The 27,051-nt window shown below is 35.6% G+C and overlaps 1 protein-coding gene across 1 annotated transcript in view; it reads left to right on the forward strand.

Annotated features, from left to right (window-relative positions):
• The first annotated feature begins 6,971 nt into the window (after positions 1–6,971).
• LDLRAD4 (low density lipoprotein receptor class A domain containing 4) overlaps positions 6,972–27,051 on the forward strand; it is a 140,920-nt gene continuing 120,840 nt past the window's right edge. The window contains exon 1 of the mRNA XM_070940642.1: positions 6,972–7,022. The gene's annotated coding sequence lies outside the window, so the exon portion shown is untranslated. The remainder of the gene's footprint in view (positions 7,023–27,051) is intronic.

Consider the following 27,051-nt stretch of genomic DNA (forward strand, 5'->3'; position numbering starts at 1 on the left):
ATGTATAAGTCATGCAGGTAAATATTTTTTTAATGCTGACCATTGCTTGTAATTTGCCTTTGATTCCAAAAAATATGTGTGCATTGTGTGGATATTATTTCATGAATTATGAACAAAATTGGATTTTTTAAATTCAGAAATTAAATTTTCTTCATTTTATAAATTGTAGGAGGATCCATATGGCTTTTCTCTAGTTTGCTACCACATCACTATTTTTGAACAAGAATCCAATGCAACCTACAAAGTATTTTTAAAAAGTTTTTGGCTGGTCCTGTCAATTCTTTGACAGTGAAAATTTTGGATTTTTTTTTATTCCAGAGGAACTGTGGGGCTGCAAATCTATGTATAAATAGACCATGCTCTGTTTTTCTGGTCTGTTAAATTTCAGAATCATGAGTTTCTTTCTCCAAGGTTGATTTTCTAACAACTTTTCACTTGATAGACAAAATAACTAGGTGTCTTTTGCTTCCTATTCCTTTAACCCCCTTTCATGTTTGTCTGCTTCATTAGCATTTATAGAGCCAGACGTAGCAGCCTAATATGCGAGCAACTTAGAATTTACTCACTTATATTTGGACCTGTAAATTGCTATTTAAGCACCTGCTGTTCCTGGGATCAATATACCTCACTTTGTTTACTTCTTCCAGCATTATTCTTCCATCCGATATGTACCGTATATGCATCTAGAAAATTTGGGTTGGTTGGAGCACTAGTAATACTAGTATGACTAGCTTCTAAATTCATAAGAAAATTTAAGGGAAAAACGTGTATTTATATGCCATTCATCCTACTGTTCAGTAACTTTGGGCACCTTGCAACAATATAAAGCAATTATAATGTTAAAACATTAAAAACATTAGTTAAAATTTAAAACATTAAAAGTGAACAAAAACTAGATTAAAAAGGGACCAGTACATAAATGAGAAACCAATATATAAACGGGGTGGAAGTGGGATTTACAGTAGTCTACTAACCACCTCCAGAAAGCAGCTGCTTATATATAATACAGTGCTTTGCTTTTTTAGAAAGCTAGTCATTGAAGAAATGCTAAGACGAAATATGAATGTTTTCTGAGAAGAGGTCATGGTACCATTTTTAGCTTATAAAGTCTGGTTTGGTTGTACTGCAATTTAATACCAAATGAGACAACTAATCCCACTGAAGCCCAGTTGAATAAAGTAGCCTAATAATATAATCCTAACCTAGCCAGCACTACCAACAAAAGATGGCAACCAACTTTGTAGCAGAATTGATAAAAATTGTGTCTTGCTTTTATCAGGGATACTGAAATTTGAAATCAGAACATTCTTCTTCTTTGAGATGTAATCTGCTAAGAATTAAGGCTGATTTAGAGTTGTCTGCAACTACACATGAACATTAGATGTACCTACAGTTCAAAGGGGTTGATGGGCATGTGGAGATTGCTGATGGTTGCATACAGTCTGACGCACACACCTCCCGAATACCAACTGTGCATTGTGTGGAGGTGTACATCCTGCATGCTGATTGGTTGATCTGATTCTTACAACACCAGGAGCATTTGAGCAATAATGTTTAAATTTGGTAACATATAAAAGGAGCAGCTGTGCAACTGTTTCTGAACAACAGTGTGCTGTTCTGTGCAGTGCAGCAGAAGGCCTTTCCACAGCCCATTGTGCTCTAAATAATTATGATTGATTCTTGTGGTGGGGTATTGCAGGCAGTGGTACTGGTAGTGGTGCAGATAGAGAGGTATGATTTCAATCACTTAATATACAGGTTACTTAATGAGCTTGATATGAGTAGCATCTTCATTAATGAGCTGTTATTTAAGGAAATGGATTAGAGGATTTTACATTTATGACGATCACCTACAACACCCTCAGACTAATTTCCTTCATCAATTAGATGAATTCTACTTATCACTATATTCATATATATAAAATGTGAGAATTATATTTATTTATTTATTTATTTATTTATTTAATTAAATTTTTATACCGCCCTTCTCCAAAATAGGACTCAGGGCGGTGCACAGCCAAGGTAAAAACAAGACATATATACAAACATGGTGAATCTAAAAAACTATTTAAAATAATTAAATGTTTTGGCCGAATTAAAACCATTTCCAATTTAAAATCAATTTAAAAATTAAAAAATTTGGTCAAGCCAGCCCAGCTTGTTGGAATAAATAGGTTTTTAGGGCCCGACGAAAAATCCGGAGGTCTGTTATTATGCGTAATTCTGGGGGGAGGGTGTTCCAGAGGGTAGGCGCCACCACATGGTAATGATATGCAGTAGATAACATACTGTGCTGTAGTGGTTAGAATGCAGTATTGCAGGCTGATTCTGCCCATTGCCAGGAGTTTAATCCTGACTGGCTCAAGATTGACACAACCTTCCATCCTTCTGAGGTCAGTAAAATGAGGATCCAGATTGTTGGGGGCAATATGCTGACCCTTAGAGAGGGCTGTAAAGCATAATAAAGTGGCATATACAGTAAGTCTAAGTGCTATTGCTAAAACAATGGAAACTTCAAGAAATGTGGAATAACTATGATCCCCATTCAAAGCATCCCTAATTGATGGTGATATAGTCATCATGATAGGACTGTTTTATAGTGGCTGGAAACCACCATTATCCAACCACCAAAGAATTAAATAAAAAATTATTATGAGGTTCCCCTTTGAGTTTTCTTTGTTCGGAACTTAATTGACAAAAGGTGGAAAAAAAATTCTAGATGTTTCCTTTCTGATATCAGGCTCTTGCACTGTTTTGCCTACAAACTGCCGCAATTGTTTTGGGTAAAGTAGATGGCATATTTCATCAAGTCTGGCAAATGCAAGAATTTTCCTGCTACCATGACTGATGTGGTCAGACCTTGTGATAATCTTGCCAAGATCAATGTGAAGACAGAGTTGGCCTCTGAACTAATTGTAGCATCTATTTGTATATAAAATTACAAATGTAATAAGTGATTTTACAAGGGAACACACATAGAACAGTGGACAAAGGAGTATTGAATTACACTATACAAACTATACTGAATTAACTGATGTATAAAAGTACAATGAATGAATAAAAAAATATCATTTACCCATAACTGATATAAATTCTTTTCTTTTCTCGCCTACATACAAAAAGTTCTACAAAAAGAGAGGAAGCCTTTTTAAAAAATCACTAGACATTTAGCTTCAATGATTCCTATCATCTGGGTTAGAGATTGTTCTGTAACTGACCACTGAGGATTATAATTATGGCTTGAAACTGAAGAAGGAAGCAAAATAGCTTTGAAAAGTTATTTATAAAACACACTCCTGCTGGCTTATCTTTAAAAATGGAATCAGCCAATTCTTCCCCCACCTTCTCCTGTCTAGACTAGCTGCGTAATAACTCAATTTATGAAGATCTCTCTGGTGTGTCATTAGGTTCAATTGCTAGTTAACTTTAGTTTCCTTGTCAGTGTAATTCAAGGTCACTGGCTGTTCCTGACAGCATTGTTAGCATACCAGGTGATAGGATTGTTTCTATATCCTCAGGTATAATATATCTGGACATGCTAGTTTCAGCTGTTAATCTGGGTCTACATGCTGGCCTTTTTGTATTTTAACCTTGTTTTTCTTCTGATTTATGATCGTATTTTCTTTAAAAAATACATAACACGTTGCTCTCTGTTATGGTCCCCATCCTTACTGGAGACCTCACAGCTGCAATTTATATTGCTGGGAGTAATCCATTTGGTGTGCAGAACAAAAAAGAAAATGATAATATATTTTCAGGACATTTACAGGTGCTTAGTCATTCAAATGTATCTTTAAAAAATCCATCTAAAACCATTGTGGATAATAAGGCATGTATGAAAAAAGAAGAGGCAAATTTAACTGAGAAGAATTGCTTTGAATAAATTATTTCTCAGTGACTGCTTTAAGGATAAGCATTATTATAATTTGCTTTCTGCCAAATTGGAAAATATTTCAGGAAATAACAATTCCAATGGATTAAAAAATGCATGCAAAAGAAAAATATTATATTGTATACAAAAGGCACCATTTAGCTTAATTTTGATATAAATTGCTGAAACATGGCACACAAAGCAATATTCTTATTCATTCCCAAAGTCAGTACATATCCAGAATGACTTTTTTAATACTGTTGAATAATTGTCTTCTTTAAAGACAATATGTTGATAATTCAGCCTATAATGATAGAATCCACATTTGGATATACAGTTTAATATCATGTTTATATCCTTAAGGAACAATGATGGTTGTAAGCCAATATTTATTAAGAATTGGAACATTATTTGAAAAGGTCATATTGTATGACAAGTCTTTTCTCTTCCATATTCCACTTCCCACATAGTGATTCTGCTAATCAGTCCCTTTGAACCTTATCTGTGGAATTTAAAAGCATGGAAAAGTCAGTTTATAATGGAAATTGTGAAAATGAATTCTGGAATATATAATCAATAACCCTGCTGAAAAAATAGTCTTTCTTAAATCTACACGGATATGTCCCTATGTTTTTTTGGTAACATTTTGGAAGTAGTTTGCCATTCATAATTTCTGAGATTTTTCTTTTAATGTCTCAATCTAGCCTACATTTGTAAGGTTTCCTGCCCCCCCACCCAATCCCTCTACCAATCAGATTCAGTCATGTTTAGCTTTTTCAAGATCAGCAGCCCTGACGAAGTGCTGTCACCTGCTATGGCTAAATTATTGGCAAGGCATATTGCCTAATGTAGAGTTAGACTTAAAGAAGTATCTCTAGAATAAAATATTTTTTCAATTACTTTTTAAATATTTATTAAGATAAATATGACTGATTGTTTGAATTTTTAAAAATTTGGTTATTCTTTTGTTTTTGTAGCATTTTTAAAAGAAATACAACATAAAATAATTTAAGGGGTTTTATTTTTGGAGGAAAAAACCACAATTTAATTATTTAGCCATTACCTCTAGAAAATGTTAAATAGGAAACTCTAAACCTTCTAGAACAGTGTGCAGCCATATGTTTTCTGTTAAACCTAAATGCTCAATTTGTATACAATATAGGAAACTGTCTGCCCAAGAACAGACATTCCTGGGAGGAGAATGAACGAATTGTGGCCTTTACTGGACTCTTGGACTAGATAGTGTACTTTTTTTTTAATTCAGTGGGGAAAACAGTATTCGACTACAACATTATTTTTCTTATGAACTTTCAAGTTGCGAACTTTTTGTCAGTATGAACAAACTTGTTTGCAACTTCAGCTAAAGGGTTCTGGAAGTCAGGAGAAGGTGGGAAAGGATTAGAACTGACTTTCTCTTGCATATTTTTTATGCTTGTTTGGATTTTATGCTAGTTTGGATGAACAAACTAGATTTACGAACTACCTCTCAGAATCTAATCTAACCTGTTTGTAAGTAGTGTACTGTCTATATTGTGATTCTCCAGTTTATTGCCATCTGGATTGTTTAAAAAGTGGGCAAATTCATAGTCCTGGATGGATTATTGCAGATTACATATAAAAGCTGAAACATTTTGTAGTTTTTTTTTTTTTTAAAAAGATTAGTAGGGCCACTAATAATTATATCTTTTCAAAGTAGAGTATGTTCCAAACAGATATAGTACCAGACATGGCTTATGCTGGATCAGTTCAAATATAATATACATTAAATACTAGCATTTCTAACACAAAGCTTCTGAAGTGAAAAATAGGTTTAAAAGCAGCTGCATTTTTTAACAAAAAACCTGCAGTTTATTTTTATATACATATACAGCATATATTTATGATGAACATTTTCTGTTAAATAAATTCTACCATTCATCTTCTGATTTTAGTCTCTCTCAGGTGTGAAAACTTTTAAAATAAAGAAAAATCCTGAAACACAAATTTAGTAATACAGTAATGAGAATGGTTAGCAGAAATTGTAAAACAACTGAGAACTCCATATGAATGAGAAGCTTACTTAATAGGCATGGAATGAAAAGAGCTTTCCATGCTTATTGAATTTCATATACTGTATGAAACAATAGAAGTTGTGGGATCTGCCCACCGTTTAAATTGGCCTTCCTTAAACAGAAAAGCTCTTTGGTGAGTTAAACAGCCTTCTGTGCATGCGCAGTGCTCATGCATTATGTACGGGCGGGTGGGCGGAGCCTCCTGCAGTCACTGCTACTGGTTCACCCAATCCAGAGAGAACCGGCTGAATCCTACCACTGATGTGGTTATGTTATGTTATGTTATGTTATGTTATGTTATGTTATGTTATGTTATGTTATGTTATGTTATATTATTTATTTTGTCATGTTTATGTAATGCATATTGGAGATGGTAACCCTTTAAGAACTGTGTGCAACAAAATTTAATTTTAATGTATGCTGATTAGTGTATATTTAAAGTGACTTAGAGTTATTATAAGTCTAAGACCAACTCTTCTAATGGTCATTAAGTGAGTCATCCACCCGCTCAATGATCATGATCTTGGCTCTCCCAGCTCCAACTCCCATGTGGTCTGCATTGGGCCTTGCAGTATTGAATGGCTACTGAATGATTAGTCATTAAGCAAGTAATAAATGTGAGCAAGACATTTAAACAACTCTTGAATGCATAGGGAGAAGTCAACCAACAAGCCAGGAAAATAAGTGCTACTCATATATGGGTATCCAACATTGTTGACTGTAAATGTCTAATGTATTTGTGATGAATATGGTTATGCTGACATTCCTTCTGCCACTTAAATTATTATTAAATTGTATTGTACTTAACATTCCTGTTCAAGGATCAAATGAGTAGAAAAGTCTTTTACTGTCATATCTTACATGTGTATTGAATATGTTGTACTACAGATCTGATATACAATGAAACAGAAAATAGATTGTATTCATTTGTGCTTTCCTTTTATTGTGTACCTTTTCAGAGTGCAAATTCACCTGCACCAGTGGCAAATGCTTATATCGTGCCTCACTGCTCTGTAATGAACAGAATGATTGTGGGGATAATAGCGATGAAGAGAACTGCTTACTTGTAACTGAACATCCACCTCCAAGCATCTTCAGCTGTGAGTACTTGCCAGTTATAAGTTTGCTGTGAATTTTGTTATATTTCTTTTGTTATTGCTGGTATTGTTGGGGGATACTAGAATCGAAGTAGAAACTGGTCACTGTATGTAATTATTACAACAGAGAATAAAAATATAGTCATAGTTGTGATTTATCATATTCTTTCTTCTCAGTTGCTATGCTTTATTAGTACATTAAATTTTCATCAAAAAAGAAGACACTGGGAATTTAATTGCTTAAAACAGAGGTCCCCAACCCTGGTCCATGGACTGGCACTGAGCCATGGCATGCCAGCAATCGGGCCACGCAAACAAGCAAAGCTCCATCCTCAGGATGCAGGCAGCACATGAAACCACACCCCCTCAGGCCCATGGAAAAACCTCTCTCCACAGAACCCGTCCTGGTGCCCAAAAGGTTGGGGGCCACTAGTTTTTAGCACTAATTTCTCATGCTCATTGATAGAACTTCATACAACTAATATGTATGAGCTAATATGCTCATTATTCGGAAAACAGAAGAGGCTAACAGTTTGTCAGTGATGGAGGTTTCAGGATTATCTAGGCTGAGTAGGAGTATCCATGTGGCAAGCAGCCAAATATTAGCAGAAGGACTGAGTAAAACTAGACTGGTTTTCATATGTATTGTCTGCCATTAGATATGTATAGATTTTTTTTCTTTTTTTTTCTTTTTTAAATTTGATTTATATGCCGCCGTTCTCCGGAGACTCAGGGCAGCTTACAATGCATTAAGCAATAGCCTTCATACTTTTGTATATTTATACAAAGTCATCTTATTGCCCCCACAAACTGGGTCCTCAATTTACCTACCTTAGAAAGGATGGAAGGCTGAGTCAACCTTGAGCCTGGTGAGATTCAAATTTACAGTAATTGCAGACAGCTGGTGTTAATCACAATGCTATTAGTCTGCTGAGCCACCAGGCCCGTTTTGACCTTTTAAAACACAGAAAGCAATTTGTTTCAGACTCTTAAAGAGGATCCTTTGGATTTTGTCCAGTTTTAATTTTGCCGAAAATCTAAGTATTTATAGGATGGCATATAGTATCTAAAACATGATGTACTTTTAATGCTTTTTTTTTTGGCCCAGTTCTGTCCAGCCAAAAATTATTTTGATATAATTACAAACCATATTTTCACATTAGGTTTTAAATGCAGAGAAATTCTAATATGGTATATATTCCATGATAATATAGCCTTTCTGGTAGCATCAAAGTGAGCTTTCCTTCATATTATTCAAAAAGATTATATAAGATAGTGACTTTCTTTTTAATTACGCTTTAAATAGTGAAGATTAATATAAGACATTTCATTGCTCAAGCAAACAAATAAGAGACAATATAATCTCTATTGTCAGAGTATTTGACAGAATTTGACAGAATAGAACACAATCCTGTTGAATTCAGTAGCTGAACTGAAGACAAATCCTATGATTTTGTTCAAAGATTTTGAAAAGGTTGCTTAGAATAATATATCATATATATTTCCAGATAAGCCAAAAATTTTAGGTGTCAAAATATACTCCCAAAATTGAATTAGGATTATCAACAGATGGGTTTATCTGTGAGTATATGTGACAACAAAGTACTTTTTAAAAGTATCCACATATCCCGTATATATTCGTATATAAACCCACCCATGGATAGGCTGACCTTCAATTTTTTAACCAAATTACAATGAAACAACGTACCATTGGTAAAAATTAAAATATGAAAATTTTGAGCATTGGTTTATTAGCAGGTGAGTCATTTTTCATGATATTTTGATTAAAATTTCAAGGGTTGGCTTGTCCGCTGATGGGCTCATATACACGCATGTATAGTATTTTTAAAAATGAATTAATTGGAGCATCTTAACAAGTACATAGAGCACTAGTGTCACAGCCATCACATTAATCTTAAAAGCTGTGGTGGCACAGTGGTTAGAATGCAGTACTGCAGGCTAATTCTGCTAACTGTCGACTGCCAGCAGTTTGGTAGTTCAAGTCTCACCGGCTCAAGGTTGACTCAGCCTTCCATCCTTCCAAGGTCAGTAAAATGAGGCCCAGATTGTTGGGGGCAATATTCTGACTTTTAAAACCGCTTAGCGAGGGCTGTAAAGCACTGTGAAGTGGTATATAAGTCTAAGTGCAATTGCTATTGCTATTAACAATCAGAATTTGTGTATACATCGTCTGATATACAAATCTTGCCTTTTGCTGTAAATTAAGTGTTTGGCTTTAATGGGATGACATTAGTGTGGAATCATGAGTTCCTATAACGTACCAGAGATGAAAAACACCTAATTGACTGGAAGGTAATTTAGAAAGCGTGTAGTTTCCTTGGAGAAGAAACTTTGAATAAAATGATGCTGTTTCTAAAGCGAGTAAGCTGTGACTGAGTTTTTACAAAATGAAAATGGCAAGCTTGGGTATTTCACAGGATGCCAATATTAGCAAAGAAGTTTTCTGACCATGCTCTTGCACTTTGTTCATATGCTAGTTTAGCTGAGAGAATTTCCAGATTATATTCCATCAGTGAGAGGAGGTTGAATCTGTCCCAATTTGTATTTGCGCTTGCTGCAAATCTGAATTTCTGCCAATGGATTTTACTTTAGTGTGACACCTGACTGGAAATGCTCACTGATGTATTTCAGTGGTGGGTTGCCCCCCACTTCACACCGGTTCTATAGAACTGGTAGTAAAACCGGCAGGAGGCCCCACCCACTGACTCCGACGTCACCAAAACGCTTTTGTGGATGCGCAGAAGAGCGCGCGCACACATGAGCAAAGTGAGCACATGTGCGCAGCCCCGCTGCGAACCGGTAATAAAGGTAAGTAGAACCCACCCCTGATGTATTTCCACTATCTCCTTGCTTATTCTAGGTTTTAGAGTTACACTGGAATCCTTTTAATAAACAGTTGCAGTTGTCTTAGGACCGAAACTGTAGATATGTCTAAAGCATTTAAAGATTTGAACACAGGTAGTTCTCAACTTACAATCACAATTGGGACTGGAAAATTTGTTGCTGTGGTCGTTAATTGAGGCATCACACGATTGCACCTAATTTTATTATCCTTTTTTGTCATAATCATTAAGCAAATCCAAACAGTTAAGGTAGACAGTTAAGACATCAGTTAAGACAGTTAAGATGTCTACCTCATTAAGGTAGACATCCCATGATTGCGATTTGTGACCTTCCCTGCCAGTTTCCCCTTTGACGTTGCTTGCTGAAAGCTTGCTAGGAAGGTTGTAAATGAGAATTGCACGATCCTGGAATGCAGTGGTGAAATCCAATTTTTTTTTTACTTTTGGTTCTGTGGGTGTGGCTTGATGGGCGTGGCATGGTGTGGCTTGGTGGGCAAGGCAGGGGAAGGATACTGCAAAATCTCCATTCCCACCCCACTCCATGGGAAGGATACTGCAAAATACCCATTCCCTCCCCACTCCTGGGGGAAGGATATTGCAAAATCTCCATTCCCCCCCACTCTGGGGCCAGCCAGAGGTGGTATTTGCTGGTTCTCCGAACTGCTCAAAATTTCTGCTACCGGTTCTCCAGAACCTGTCAGAACCTGCTGGTTTTCACCCCTGCTGGAATGCTGTAATGGTTGTAAACACATGCTGGTTGCCAAGTGCCAAAATCGTGATCACATGACTACAGACGCACTACGATGGTCATAAGTGCGAGAATCAATCATTGCTATTTCACGGCTGTCATAACATTGAATGATTGATAAACTAACGGTTATAAATAGAGGATTCCCTATATCAGATTTGTAGAATACCTTTTAAATTTGAAGTGATTTCATTTGCCTCTAAATAATAAAATGTATGTTAATAATTCTTTTACTTTGTAAATTAATTTTTTGAGTAGGAGCTTTTTGTTTTACAGCTGTACATAATGGCAGAATTCTTCAAACGTCTATAGATTCATAGACACAGATTTATTCTCCATCCTTATCCATTGCTCAGTTGGATGCATACAACTGAGTGCTGCTTGTGTTTCTATCACCCAACCTTCCTTTGGGACCATCTCTATAGAGCTCTTCTTGAAAAGGTTTATCTCGCTGATCAGCTGTTGAGCAAAGTGTTTTTCTGCTGCACCTCCTTTCCCACCAAACAGAACATTATGAATTTTCAGCTTCTTTTCATGCAGGCTTTCTTGGCATGAAGCCAGATTGGGGAGGATGCTAGATTTTGTGCATTAATAGATTCCAGATGTTTTTAAGCATTCCACATGTTGATAGTGTTGGGCCAGGTGCAGTGATAGAACAACTTGCCCAGCAGTTTTAAATTACAAGGGAAGTGAAATACTGCTCATTCAGCAGCACAATTAATTAATGCATTGTTACAGTTACTTTAATTATAGCATTCTGTACTTTTGCATTAGATATATCCTTTCTGAGGAGTACTTAACAACCAAATATACTGATGACAGAAGTGGTAAGGATTTATCATTGTGGTTTTTGCCACATTTGGTGCATTATGCTTTAATGGTTATAAAACTTGACATTTCAGAATGATTGCCATGATCTATTATTAAGACCATAGAAAATTTGGGACAAAGAGACATAGTCAATATTCTTTGTAGCCTGGATGCAAGGAAAGCAAATATATCAATATGATTTTATAGCTTTTTTCATATTCATATGCCCACTGTAAGAGAATATAAATCCACTTTCTATTCTGGGTCAGAGCATGTAGACTCTGAGAATACAGATAATACAGAGGAAGAGCTGTACAGAAGAAATGATGGAATTGCAGATTGGTAAATTCAAAACATTGATTGAGAATTCTGTCTTACTCAATTTATTGTCTAAATTGCATGTTTTCTCTTCCATGCCCTTGTAGCCCAAAATAATAATTCTGCAAGAAATCTTTGCACCTTTATTGTATTGGCATTGTTCACTGTACAGAGTTAATTTGTGTGCTTGGAGTAGAGGAGCATCATCAATTCCTTACTGATTTACAGGAGAAATGCTTTGATGAGTAAGGCTTCTGCTCATATGTTAGTAAAATTTAGCTGTACTGCCTGTTGCATGACTTCATACTAAAATAATCTTAGGTATATTCTGCATCCAATTGAAATAGTATATATTAACGTTTTATAAAACTCAAATGAATAAGAAGTTACTTATTTCGACCAAGGATAAATGGGAAGTGGATAGATAGATGGTAGTTTATTTGGTCAAACAAATAAAGAGATGGTAGATAACCAGTTAATTTTTTTTTTTTTTTGCAAGAATTATCAAGTGTCAAGTGAAAGGACAAACATTTATTGACAATGTTAAATAATTTAAAATAGTTTATTAATTTGCTAAAAAGATTGGCGAAAGAGAGAAAAAATCTGGCCCAGAGATTGGTTACACTCTACTTATTAACTGCAAAACTCTATACGTAGTTAATAATATTCTTGTAAAAACATTGACACTGTTATGCCAACATTATTTTCATTCAGCCTGTATTTCATGACATTGCTCCAGGAGATACAATGGATTTCACAGATATGATAATTGTAACATGATTTCTTGCTCATATTTCATTGTTCAGAAATGTAGCCAGGATGTATAAATAGGAATGACAATCTTAGATTATAAAATTATGGTTCCATTCAAGTACTTAAATGTTAAAAAGCAAGTGTAAAATAATCACATTGTTATTATCAGTCTGTGATGTATTTGAAAACTATACCATACTACTCCCATACTACTCCCTATACTATACTACTATACCATACTACTCCCTAAATTTTGTGAATCCTTTTCATAATGTCAAATGCAGCATTAATAGAATTTTGTGGAAATGTGTGTGTGTTTTATAAATTTTGTGGGTTAAGCAACTTTTAAATACACCAGACTTTTAAATACATTCCAAAGGATTTAGAACATGTTTATAATACAGTAAGGACATTATCTACATGTAGTTCACACAGGGAGTTTTTGAAAGGTACTGTTTACCTATATCAGATAAATGACTGATCTCTCTCTCTCTCTCTCTCTCTCTCTCTCTCTCTCTCCCTCCCTCCCTCCCTCCCTCCCTCCCCCTCCCTCCCTCCCTTTCTTCCCACTCCCTCCCCACCTCTTTTTCAGGAGTGCTGCATTGAAGGGCTGACCCTCATCTGGGTTACTCTTTCATTTATTACAATATGTAGCCGTCTGGTATAGATGTTAATGAAAGTCTGACACTGCCGTTTTAAGAACTGCAACAATGATAGTAATTTTCAGTGTCAGATTATGCTTCACAGAAGAAAAAAATATTGGGGGAGGAATGAGAGAGAAAGAGTGAAAAAAAAAAATCCAGTTCTAATAGAGTTTGCCATCAGCCTGGCTGTGCCAGACAGATGGATCATGAATACTGTCTAGACACTCTCTGCCTGAGTGAAGCTGTGGTCTCTAAGGACGAACAGTGAGATGCTGGTTTAAGTAATGGGGGGAAGCCAAACTGCATTCTCTTCTAATCAGATAACAATCAATGCAGATTACGCTTCATCAGGCCTGAGAAATGGCCCTCTGTTACTGATAACGGGTCAAAACCTATTTCAGTTGAAACTTATCTATGACTAGATGTTAGGGAGAAAGAATAGAGCAGAATTATAGGCAGTTATAAATCTTGATTTCAACAATTTGTTGCTGAAATATTCAGAATAATTGTAGGTGGAGTAGTGGAGGGCAGAAAAGCGATCTGATATTACTACAAAACGTGTGCGCAGCACTTTTTAGTTACCTTTTTAACCTACACTTGATAAATAACTGAGAAATAATTTACTGAATTATTTTCTTCTTAGGAGAGACGGTAGAAATTCTACCGTTCCTGATAGTCATTTTAGGTCATCTGCTTTCATTAATTGTTTACCTAACAGGTATCATATTATGATAAATGTGTCTGGGAAGTCATAATAAAATGCTGGATAGATTTTGCTGGTTGTTTTGAGCATCCCCACTGCCTACGTGCCAAACAAGAAAAAAAGCAAAATGCAAATATCTCAGATATGTCTGGTTTCTCCCCCCGCCTCAAAAACAAAAACAAATAGGGGGTGGTTTTCTTCCCACCCACCCCAAAAGACAAAGAGGAGCAAGGAATGGGATGCAACTGAAAAAAAAATGGTCGTCTTTAGTTTGGTTGGTTTTAATCTCAGCTAATAGTTGCATTAGTTTCAGATTGTCAGATTAACTTTATTATTTTATTATGAAGACCATTTATTTTAGAATTTTATATTTCTAATCTGATTGATAATGTAGGAAATGTATACTCAGGAAAAAATATAACAGATAATTTGTAACATTAAAGGTAGAATAATAAAGTAGAGATCTTAATAGCTCTTGTTCATTTACCTGTGCAATTAGATTTACCAGGAACCAATTCTGTAGTTATTGCTGAGTTACAATTAGGCCAAAACAAGATTCTGCATGTTTTTATAGAAAGCAAGTTGTACAAAAAAAAAAAAAGCCTTATCTATGTACTATATTAACAAAATAGATACTTTATCTGCTAATGCTTCAGAAGTGGGAAGAAATAGGGAAAGTTCCATATATAGATTTTTGGCACTTTCTGCATACTTTCCTAGTTGTATCGATGTGGATTGGATCATAACACAGATTAATAGTGTTGAGTGTTTCTAGTACTTCTTTGTCCTTACTAGAAGCGTGATGTACAGAAATTCAAACTATAGCAACCTCTCCTCCTTTGTGTTTGTTGTAACACTGATGGAGGAAGCTTCATTTTGGAATTTCTGCTAGAAACTGAGAAGCAGTTTTGTTCTTAACATAATAATGCTATTGAAAGGCATTGTTTCTTCATTCTTTTTCCTCTTGCATGTTTAACTACATAGAAATCCTGAATTCTTTTGATGCAAACTATGTTTCTCTGTTTATCTTTTGTCAGGGGTTTAACCAGCAAGTTGTGTCATGAGAGGACCCCTGGGAGTTGACCTAGATTCCTTGAAGAAGTATGTCTTGGAAGAGATTTGACAGAATCTGACTGAAAAAAGATAGGACTGCAGGATATGGGTCTAGGACAGAGGCAACACTAGACTATACCTAGAAAAGAGTTAAATATAGCAAAGTTAGGAGAAATGAGATATAAAATATCAGAAGGAGAAGCAGATATGCACAATATATCCACTGGGGAAATATATCTGTAATATATTTTAATTATTGAGACAAATTCCTTGTGTCTAATAACATTTGGCCAAATAAAGTGTTGTGTTGTGTTGTGTTGTGTTGTGTTGTGTTGTGTTGTGTTGTGTTGTGCTGTGTTGTGTTGTGCTGTGTTGTGTTCTATTCTGTTCTTAAAGTTACATCCTATCTTTTTCAGGCGCTCAAGGCAGTAAATATATTGTTTCCTCCTGCCGTTTATTTTCGCACAATGATAGTCCAGTGAGATAAACTAACTCACCTGCTGAGTTTCCATGGCTGAGGGTGAGCCTGAACTTGGGTTCCCTACTGCTAGTTCAACACAATATCATATCGCACAATAACACAATATGATTTGAGGTATTCACTAACAACATATTAGTTAAAATAACTCTGTGTAGAGCTGGACATTAGAAATATTGCACACGTGTTAAAATTTTATGCTTGAGGTTGTCTATTAGTAAATGGAAAAAGACAATTGGATTAATAAGGAGCAGAGACAAGAGTGTGTATATGTGTGCATGTGCATGTTTGTTTGTATTGCCCTTTCTTGATAACTCTTCTCCAGTGACCCTAACCAAATGCAATCAATACTCTACCAATGACTTTGGTTCTTCTTCCTTTTTAGTCTCAAGACCATCTTGATAATGGGTCTTAACCTTGTACTCAAGAAATGGACACTGAAAGTTGCCTGCATTTTTCTCCTGAAAATAAAATACTTTATTCATTAGCAATGATGTATGGCATTGTAATTTATGTAGGACTGAAGTGCAGAAAAGAACAAATTATGGCTTCTTTTATTCCCAAACCTGCTTCGAGTCCTTTTTACTAAATCACCCAATATTTGTTGAATCACCTAAACTTACAGTTCCAGCTAAATGGAAAAAAACGCTATTTAGAAAGTGTGGATCCCATTTTGAGAACGAAAAAGACTGAGAATAGCCTAGTGTTGTGTACCATTGTAATATTAAAGAAAAGAACAGTCTGTTTTTTATTCTACATATATAACTTTAGGGTTTTTTAAATTCTACAAATAATTGTACAAAATAATATATAAAAATCCACAGTGCATTTTTAATGACTCAGTGACATCAGGCCAGGAGATAATACAACTCTCCAAAACCTTTTAGACTTACATTGAACTCTTGTGTATTAGTTTCTTCAGATAATGAATATTTTTTTAAAATGTAGCAAGAATCCGTAGGATATTGGTACAGCATGTGATTTACATTAGGGAGAACAAGATAACCAATTCCAAATTTTGCAGAAGGGAAACATATTGTGAGCTTTTTAATGTTGGCAAGTCAAGGGCAGTTACATGGTACTCAGTTTGGGACTTGATTGGCCCTCTGAATCAGAACTAAGACCAGTGTTTAAAGAGTTTCAAGACAAGATTTGGAGAAACTTGAAATTTTAGCACTTACTCAGAAGTCTATAAATAGGGAAGAGTAGTCATTCATTACCTCTCTTCCTGATCCCACAAAAATTTCTCTGTATCCTTTTTAGGCCTAGAATTCAAATAGGATACTTCCTTTTCCTAAGGACCACTCAAGGAAATGTTTTTTTAAAATCACATAGCAGATGCTAGAACATAATGTGTTCTTTTGTTAAGCATCTTTTTTTAAATGACATTTTGAAAGTGGGACATGCAGAAACAGGAAAGCTAGCAAAGTTGATGTACTATGCATAACTTATTGAACAATTTTGTTTCAGATTTTTTCCATGTTTTTTTTTATTTCAGATCAACACAAAATTGAAATATAAGATAATCAAATGTAATTCATTCTTCTAAATTTATTTTACTATTTATTTTTTATTTATTAAATTTATATGATGCCCATCTCATGTCAAGCATGGCTTAGAGGAAATTTCCCATTAAAAACATTAAGTAATATTATTTATTATTAATGAGCCAGTTTAAATCCTGTTGGGATGAAGATATTTTTATTGTGCTGCTTTCCAAGCATTTCCTTTGCAGCCTCTTAGCAGTATCCTCAACGTACAACCACAAGTTATGACTGGAATCTTCAGTCATTGAGTGAAACAGTTGTTAAACAAGACATCATATGAGTGATTTGCTCAATGATTGCTCAATGACTGCAATCCCAGCGCTCTTAGTTGTGGTCATTAAGCGATCTTCCAGCTTCTTAAGCTGATGGAGTGAAAGAGCTGCCTGCCACAGGCATTCTGTTCTGCATGAGTCCAAATCTTCCAGGGGCAGTTCTTTTGCATTCAAAGAATTGCCCTAGGGACTATGCCCCATGCAGGGCCGAAACCCTCTGACAGAGTGGGCAGCTCTTTCCCCCTCAGAGAGCTGCCCGCCAGAACAATTAGGCCCCACATGGGGTTGAATGACTCTGGTAGGCAGCCCTTTCACTCTCAAAGAGTATAGCTAAAAAAGGTTTGTCGCGAAACCTAGGCAGGATCTTGGTATGGAGTATTTGCAGCATAGGATGTTTGCAATCAGCTCCAGAAATGAGAGGCAATCTTCTTGTCTCCAGATGCTGCTGATAAATGCCCATCGTACAAAATCTTTGTGCCAAAATCCTGCCTTGATTTCAAGACAGACCTTTTTCAGCCAGCCAGCCCCCAGAGACAACAGGGATTCCTCACAGCAGCACTTTGTAACCTTCCTGCCAGCTCCCCCATTGACTTTCTGGGGAAGCCAGTAGGGAAGATTGCAAATGAAAATCACATGAACATAGAGTGCTTGACAACCAGTTGTATTATGTACCATGGAGTACATAACTTGCAATGGGCATACCTTCAAGGCATGGTTCATAAGTTCCTTCATTCAGCAAATCATAATTTCAAACAAAGGGTTGTTAAGCGAGGACTATCTATATTCAAACTGATATACTTTATAATGAAATATATCTGTTATGATTCTAAAACAGAGTCATATTGGATTTGAATTTATACATAGGTATTATAATTTTGTCTTTTTTGTCCCCTTTCTCCATTTCTTTTTTGTATCTTTTTTCCTTTCTTTCCCCACATTAAAACAAGAAAGTAAAATGAAGTTTAAGCAGGGGATGGAGTTGTTATTCCTTAAACTAGATTCAATAACTATCTAATTATCACTTTGTATTTGTTTCCCCAAATTACATGTAATGAATTGGCTGCTGATAGCCTAATTTAAGTTTATTTTACACAATCTAACTGTGCATCAATAGGGCAACCCAAGACATTTTGTTGTTCTCTCTAATTCTATTCCTTTAATCTAAATGAGATACTATATGAGCCAGTTTGGTGTTGTGGTTAAGGTATTGGCACAGAAACTAGGAAAGTGTGATTTTAGGTGTTCCTTAGTGGTGGGTTGCTCCCGGTCCTGTTCAGTTCTTTAGAACCAGTAGTAAAAGCGGCGGGAGACTCCGCCCACCCGCACGGAGGTCATAAATGACGATCTGCGCATGCTCAGAAGTGAGCACGCTTCCGTTGCGAACCAGTAGTAAAGGTAAGTAGAATCCACCCCTGCCTTAGACCCAAAAGCTGGCTGGGGGATTTTTGGGGGGGGGGTTGCTCTCTCTTAGACCAACACACCTTTCAGTGTTGTTGCTGTAGAAAAATTGGAGGAAAATACTACAGTGATTAGACCATTATCTTCTGGTTCTCGGCTATACCATGATTCTGGTTGATTGACCACTTGGATCTGGAAATCCCACAGGATCTTAGCCCTGTTAGTTTTCACAACCTTCTGTGGAATCTCCCATTGGGGCTTGGGGAGAGTCTAATCCATACATGTTGTAGATATTGCCATATACAATGGCAGTTACTTGGTTGTGCCATTCATGCTGTTCCTACCTGCATCTTACAACCTGGCACTGTGTGTTGGACTCTGAGGCCTCTCTGCATAATCTGTACCTCAAATCCTGCCTTATGTGGTGCTTCTATGGATCTGGTGCTTAGGGCTTGTTCTTGTGTTGTAATGATCAGGACCTCAGTGCTGCCTTTTAGTCAAGGCACTTCCAGCCACTGGTTGGATTTCCCAATGCCTGCCTCTCAGCTATCTGTCGATGGAACATCCCATGCAGGGTCTTGTCTTGCCATGGCACTTCCTCTGCTTGATCTTCCTCCATGTCTTCCGCTGCCTTGGATATTCTCTCAGCAGCTCATTTTACTGATGTATTCTTGGATGCTCTGTGTTTCATAGGATAGCGGCTTTGACACTCACCAGATCCTTCCTACTATCTTTCCAGCGTGTGTATAGTCTTTGGGTTTACTAGATAACACTGGCCCATTGTCAGCATCAAAATAACATTCACACTATTTTTATTATTATCCATTGCAAAGTCAGCCAGATTTTTGGACTGGATTTGTCATTTTTGTCTGTCTGTCAAGTCCTTCCCAAGGACCTGGGATAGGCAGACATGGATGTTTGCTGATGTTATGAATATCATCACAGGATGAATGGTGCGACTTTCCAAATAAAGGTTCCTTTTCCAATTGACTGATAGTGAATTTGTCAATGCCAATGGAGTTCAAGTGCTGCGCCACTTGTTTTCTTTTGCCACAGTTGTTCTATTTCTGTTTGTAGGTCTTTGTATTTTTTGCCTTTTCCAGTTTTTTCCCTTCTGTTCTGCTGTTTCCCTACCTGTTCTTCCAGGTACTGCCACATCTACTATCCAGACTTTTTTGTCTTTCTTTTTATTATTATTATTATTGTTTATTAAATTTTTATACCACCCTTCTCCCAAAGGACGCAGGGCGGTGTACAGCCATATTAAAACAAACATATACCATAAAATTTAAAAAAAAATTAAAATATATAAAATTTGGCCCTTATGTTAAAAACTACAAACACCCAATTAAAATTCATATTCTAAGCCAGCCCGGCCTGTTGAAATAAAAGAGTCTTAAGGGCACGGCGAAAGGTATGTAGGTTGGGAATCATGCGAATCTCCGGGGGCAGTTCGTTCCAGAGGGCAGGTGCCCCCACAGAGAAGGCTCTCCCCTGGGTTCACCAGTCGACATTGTTTAGCTGACGGCACCCTGAGGAGTCCCTCTCTGTGGGAGCATATTGGCCGGTGGGAGGCTATCAGTGGCAAAAGGCGATCTCGTACATACCCAGGTCCTATTCTTATTGACAATTTGTAAGTCTGGCATGTTATATGGCATGTACGTGTGTCTGCTATTCTGGATGATGCTAGTATTGAAGAAAAGCAATCAGAAAAAAAAATACTGGGATTTGCAGATTGAAATTGAATGCTTATGGGGGGGGGGGGAAGTTCGCTGTTATATCAGTTTTATGTTAATGACAGCCTAACCTCACATCCTATGTTAATAATAGACCCATATTTAGGAACAGCTTGGATAATTAATTATGAGTAAAAGCTAATGCATCCATTATAATATTAATTTTTCTTGTATTTTTGAAATGGTTGGTGAATAATTTCAAGGCATGCAAATCCCATTTCTGTTCAAGAGTTAAACAAATCATTCCTGGCCACTCCAAATAATCCCTTCTTTTGACAATATTACTCCAATTTTGTCAACCACCAACAGATATCTTAGCATTTAGCGTGGATGTCTGAAGCTTTTTGTGATTATTGGATTCTGCATGAATTGGAACTAAAGGCATATTAATAGTGATATGCCTGATTTTTGATAGTTCTAGTGTTATTGTTTTTGATTTCTTACATTTATGGAGTCTTCAGTAGAAATTAGTTCTTCCTTTAAATTTATCCTACCTGAACCACCATAACTGCTTCTCCACACTTTTTTTCTACTTGCTATGCAGAGAATATAACACATGACTTTTGATATAGATTAGGAATTAGGAAAAGAGGATGCAATAAATGGAAATAAGAAACATGGTATATTAATTTGATGTCATGGAATTCTAAAGAGATAGATATAATTTGCCAGGAAATAAATATTTTCATAGATCCTCTGAAGAAGTTAGTTTGTACATGTTTGTACAAATTGTAATTTGTACTTCTAAGATACATCTACTTTTAAAGATTGTACACAATCTTTGTTGCAAAATCTTCTGTAACATGAACCAGTAACTAATTTAGAGAACTCCATTAATCTGACTATTCATTTTGGACATGACAAAGAATTGTAGGATCAGGAAGAATGAAACACTTTCTTTTCCTGCACATACGTTATGTATGAAGATCCTGTTAAGATCAGCTGGAGGTATACTTTTTGATTCACCCTTCTCTTTTGATCTTGTCAAATACAGAATAGAAGGACACAGGGTAGTATTAGTAAAGTTTGTGAATACAGAGTCTGACACCTAGTAACACCTTGATAGAAATAGAAAGCTGTGAACACAGTATTAAAATATGCTAACAAGCTGCAGTAACTAATGGGCTGAATTTTACACTGCAGATGTTCATTCCGGCACTTGTGAGAATGCGGTAACAAATGTGTAGGGTAGCTGTCAGCAATATTCTTGGCATTACCAGGTTCTGAAATACTCACTTTTTGCTACAGTTTATATAGAATGCTTTTCTGGAATAAATAGAAGACATCTAATAATACAACTCAAACAAACAAACAAAACTTGAAGCCAAAGAAAAAAGTCTATCCTTTAGCTAGATATAGTTCTTTGATGATCAGATCACATATATTGAATTGTAAATAGTTTTACATGCATTAAACATGCATTAAATATAAAGCATGTGATTTGACTAGCTTAATTAAGTCACATGGCTCTGCTGACAATTTTTTTTAATGGAAGTATGTGCTGCAAGGTGCTGCATAAAAATATTTTATGCAGTGCTTGGATGGGTAGATGGAGGGATGCATGTGGATATGTGTCTGTTTGTTTAAGCCGCATACCTCTTCATGTATTCAATATGTGTGTGTTATCTTTTTCTCTGAGTTTAAGAAAAGTTCCAAAATGTAAAGAGAGAGACGAAGAGAAATCAGTTAAAAATGTGGTGATGTTTCTGAGAATATAGGAGACTTCATGGAATTAAGGTTCAGGATGTTCCTGTTTATTTAAATAACTTAGTTCTTGTTCCATTACAGTAAATGCCAACTTTTTACCTGCTGTTCCATTGATTATTATCCGTTTCCTATATTTCTATGTCAGTATGATAGAATGAATAAAAACAAAACAAAAGAAAAAAACTTTAAACTATACCTCCTAAAGTTCTTATTTGTAATGTAAGTTCTAAATATGCTTCAGAACAGAAAGCCTGTTCTGAGACATGATCAGCTACCATTATCTTTTTTTCAACTAACAAACCCAGAAGGCAGCAGTTTTCAGAGTCTGCCACTGATCAATTTCTTTATAATTTCATAATTTCATTTCAGAACTTTTGTTTCACAGCCATCACTCAATTATTATTAGATACCTAAAAGATAGGCATATGTGGGAAAAGTGGTTAAGATCTGAAATGCTTTTTGTCAGCTTGGTTGATATTAATATAAACAGCATTTATTTACAACATTCTATCCTCAACATGAAATCTGTCAAAGTGGGTGTGAAGTAGGTGTAGATGCTTAGTTTTCCATGGAACATACCGTAAATGCCCCCTTAGTTATGCATTTGCCTAAATATATTTAATATTAAAATGGTAGCAGATCCTTTGTAGGTCTACTTAAATGGTTGGTCCCATGTAGTGTATTACATCTGTTGTTGACTATAATTGTGGAAGGGCAGTGTGATTGAGTTTGTAGCTGCAGTGTAGTGTAGTGGTTAAGACATTAGGCTACATCTTTGGAGGCCCAGATTTAAGTCCACTCTCAGTAATGAAGCTCACTGGGAGATTTTTCAACCAACTTTTTTATTCCAGCCTATTTCATTGAGTTGGTGTGGGTGAGACTAGAAGAGACAGTGCTATGACACCTTGACTTTTAAAATAATCAGGATAAAATCTAATGAATAAAGTCAATAAATAAATAAATGATTTTCCTAATGGCATTAGACATAGTCTTTATAAATTTCCCTGACAAAATCCATGATAGTATCAAGTCAAAAGAAGACAATTGTATGCATTGTTTTCTGCTCTCGCATTTATGCTTAAGTCCTTCCATCCAGATAAACAAATCAGACCTTAAAATCACAATTGCTGTATAGGCTGCAGAATCATATGGATCATAAAATGATGTCATGCAGTAGTGGGTGTTAGCCACATTCTTCCCAGTACCAGTGTTTATTAATATCTTAACTGAAATAGGAGAAAGAAAATATATTTGGGTTGCTGTCTTTTTCTGCAAGAATGTTTGATCTATAGGCAAAACCACATGTACATGATTTGTACTTTTCATTTAGCCTGGATATTGTTGACCATCTCACAGAGAGCATGGCCTTGCTTTCAAGATAGTTGTGTAACTTCGCCACTTATTTTGGTTTATCATGGTGGGAGCTAAATAGCAAATCTATCTGGGAACAATTGTATGGTTTGCACTAACCCACATTAGATACTGTTTTTCAAAAAAGATATTTCCTAGCAGATATAATTATGGATTTCCTGAGAAATGACTAAATAAATTACAGTAACTGAGTTCACACAACATCCTTCTCTAAAAACAAATAAACAACATTATGGTTTAGCACAGCAGAAGAACCTAGCCAATATAAGGAATAAATAAACCAAACCCCATAATTACTCTTTGTGCTACTCTCTGTTCTGTTAATAAATTAGCATGCCTCATGCAAAACAACATTTTTGACAGTTTTATAGTTGAATGAAATTTCCAGGAAGGGTAGTCCACTTCCAAGAATCTATCCAAAATCTAGAGTTTCTCTGTATTAATAACAGCACTTCTCCCTGGTGTTCTTCAAACTGTTGAAACATTTTTGACTTGTTTCTAGCAGGCCCCAGCATTCCTCACCAAATTTGCATCAGTGCCAGTCAAATATTTGCCAGATGCTTCTTGGAATCATTTTATCTTTACAGACTTTTATACTGATCCCACCTTTAACAATAAGTGCCTATGAACTGTACAATGTTTGCTTTTGTCATTCTTCATATCTTTTTTATACTGAACACCTGTTGTTTTCACTGAGTTATCTGCAGCACTTATGATCAGCCAACTGCCCTTTGATATTTATACTAAACTGCCAGGCAATAATGCTATAATTTTATACAGTATATTCTTGTTGAAGAGATTAATAATGCATTTTATACTTTCATAATTATAATCTGGATATTATTTCATACCCAGAAAATCTGTTAGAAAACAACAGAGGCATCTAAAATTCCGAACAACAGGCGTAATTTCTGAGTGAGAACATGGTTGATGGCCCTCAGATATTATTGATTGATTTATTAAATTTATATGCTGCCCATCTCACTGTCAAACATCAATGTCTATCTGGGGACTGTCTGTCTCTCATAGTTTCTGCCTATTGTATATGATCTCACAGAGTTGGCAAGTCCTATTAATTAAACAGTTTCACTTAAGAGGACCCAGTGGGCCTTTTCCTGTTGCAGCACCTGCCTTCTAGAAAAGCATATTCCAAACATCCATACAACCCCTATCCTTGCTTCATTTAAATGTTCTCTAAAACAAAAAGTTTTTCTCTACTCTTGAAGAAGGATGGGTGCTAGGGCTCTTATGACACTGTGTATCTCAGGATGAATGTTCTCATTTTCTTCCAGATACATGCTATTCTTCCCTTTGATTTTTTTTTAGTCTTTTTATTGTAATAAGCTGCATAGTGTCATTATAAAGCTGGGTAGCATCCTGCTTATTACAATTTAGTGTAATTTTTTATTGTTTGTGTTTTGATTGTTTTTCATCATTGGGCTGAAATCTAAGTCAATGAGTTTAGGGTTCCTCTTTAAAGAATTCATAATCTTATAAAGGGTAGGCTTTTACCTTTTATGCTGGGAGGAAGATAGTTGCAAAGAACTGAAATAATTTCTGTGAGAAATAGCTCATAGTGCTATTGAAGAAAAAATAACCTTGAAATTATGCCAGTAGTTAATTTTACAGCCATGAAGGACTTTTTAAGTAATCATGTTGGCTCGGTTTGAATATCCTGCACCTGGTCATGAAACAATAGTAGACAATAGCACTGGAACTGTATATTGAAGTATGTTATAAATAACTTGCTTGCAAGCCAAATTGTGAGGATTAATGCATTTTCTCCATTAAAATCTCTCACAGAACGCTTTCTGACCAGAAATGTTTCAGAAAATGAAATAGTAGTTCACCACCCTTTAATAAAAGATTTATTATTTTCAGTGTCAAGAGACAATGGGTATTACTCTTTAAAGTTTTATATACAATTTAAAAACACTTTTAAATTCTTCCCTACTTTGTGACTATTTAAATGATGAAAAATGGATAAAATACATTATAAATAGTTAATAAATATTGTGGCATAAATATTCTAGGCAAAATGTGCAGTCTTGCTGAGAATGTATACTATTTAAAAATAAAACAAAACCAGGTGTTTGCTAAGAGAAGAGAAAGTATATGTAATTGTATGCATATCGTAAATAGAATGATTTTTTTCTTCTGATGAACCTCTGCAGTGTTGTTCGATCTTGTTCCTTGATTGTAATTGAACTAATATTGACACAGAATCTTTTTCAAACATACAGCTTGTAATTTGCTGTTGTTATTTTCAAGTAATGTTGATCTATTGAGTGCTGCAATGGCATTTCTGAAGATTAGTTCTCATCAATTATTTTTGATATACCTAGATATGATATCATTTCAAGTACCATGTTGGGTACTTATTTTAGAAATAGAACATTTTGCTTCAAATATGAAACCATGTGTGTGTGTGTGTGTGTGTATGTATTCATATTCCAGTTTTTTAAAGTATGTGTAAGCAGTGATTTCTGGTGGTAGACATCTACTTATTTAGATTATATTGAGAGATGAGAAAACATTTACAGATATTATGAGGGGGTGTTGCATTAACATATGCATATTCAGGCACAAGATACAGTTGCTGCATGGCAAATAGTACTTTTAGCTCCATTTCTTATTATACCACTCATGGTGAGTGCTTGCCACTTACGCACACTGTGAAAACATACAGTGTTAAAGTAATTTGTCTTCAGTTTCAGCTATTTTTTTAATACTTCTAAAGAAAAAAAAGAAATACTTCACATAAAGATATGTAAAAATTCAAAAAAAATATTCCATCTTTACCACATAATGTTATCAGATCTTCAGTAGAGGTCCTGTTGATATCTATAGGCCATCTGAGTGAACAAAGAACACAAGAGTTCAATTCTTGTTTCACATATTTCTTAAATTTTAATAAAAATTTAATAAAATGAAAATTTAATAAAATGAAATAAAGACATCCAACATCCAATGTATTTCCACCAGACAGTAATCACCCCCTACCTTTATGCTTTCTGAGGACTTGGCTTTGCTTCAAATAAGAGGGAGGTCAATTAGAAGTTTATCCTCTGAAATGCATGATACATGGCCACTTTAATACCAGCTTTTGTTTTCTGTTTCAGTGGAAAATATAACATAAGAGAGCAAGAGTCATATGTTATCATACATTATGGAACTCACAATCATTCAGCCATATATTCCTATAACATTGTGATTTTTCTGAAGACTTGGTTTTCAAATAAGATGTCTTTTGGGATACTTTGTATGACAAAATAGCAAGGCTCTCTGCCAACGTAACAAACAATTAAATGTATACCTGAAGCATTGCCTACTGTACTTTGCTGAGTGCAAGTTATAAACATTTGCATAAGGCCCTAATTCTACTCCCTAATCCCGTCAGACCATTTTAGTTGTATGTGGTGCCATTAATTACTGCAGGGACAAAAAGCAAAGAACACCATTGGCTATTTAGAGCACTAACCAATCGGAGAGTGCAGCAATGCCCGTCATAGTGATCTGCTCCAAGCTACTGCAGATCGCGGAGCAACGAAATCCTCTTTCCTTCGTTACATGCAAATAAGAAATAAAATAAATTAGGAAATAAAATAAAATGGACCACCTCTACCCTCC

The sequence above is a fragment of the Pituophis catenifer genome, unplaced genomic scaffold, assembly GCF_029215685.1.
Source record: "Pituophis catenifer annectens isolate HBS135680 unplaced genomic scaffold, rPitCat1.0.hap2 SCAF_3, whole genome shotgun sequence".
NCBI lineage: Eukaryota > Metazoa > Chordata > Lepidosauria > Squamata > Colubridae > Pituophis > Pituophis catenifer.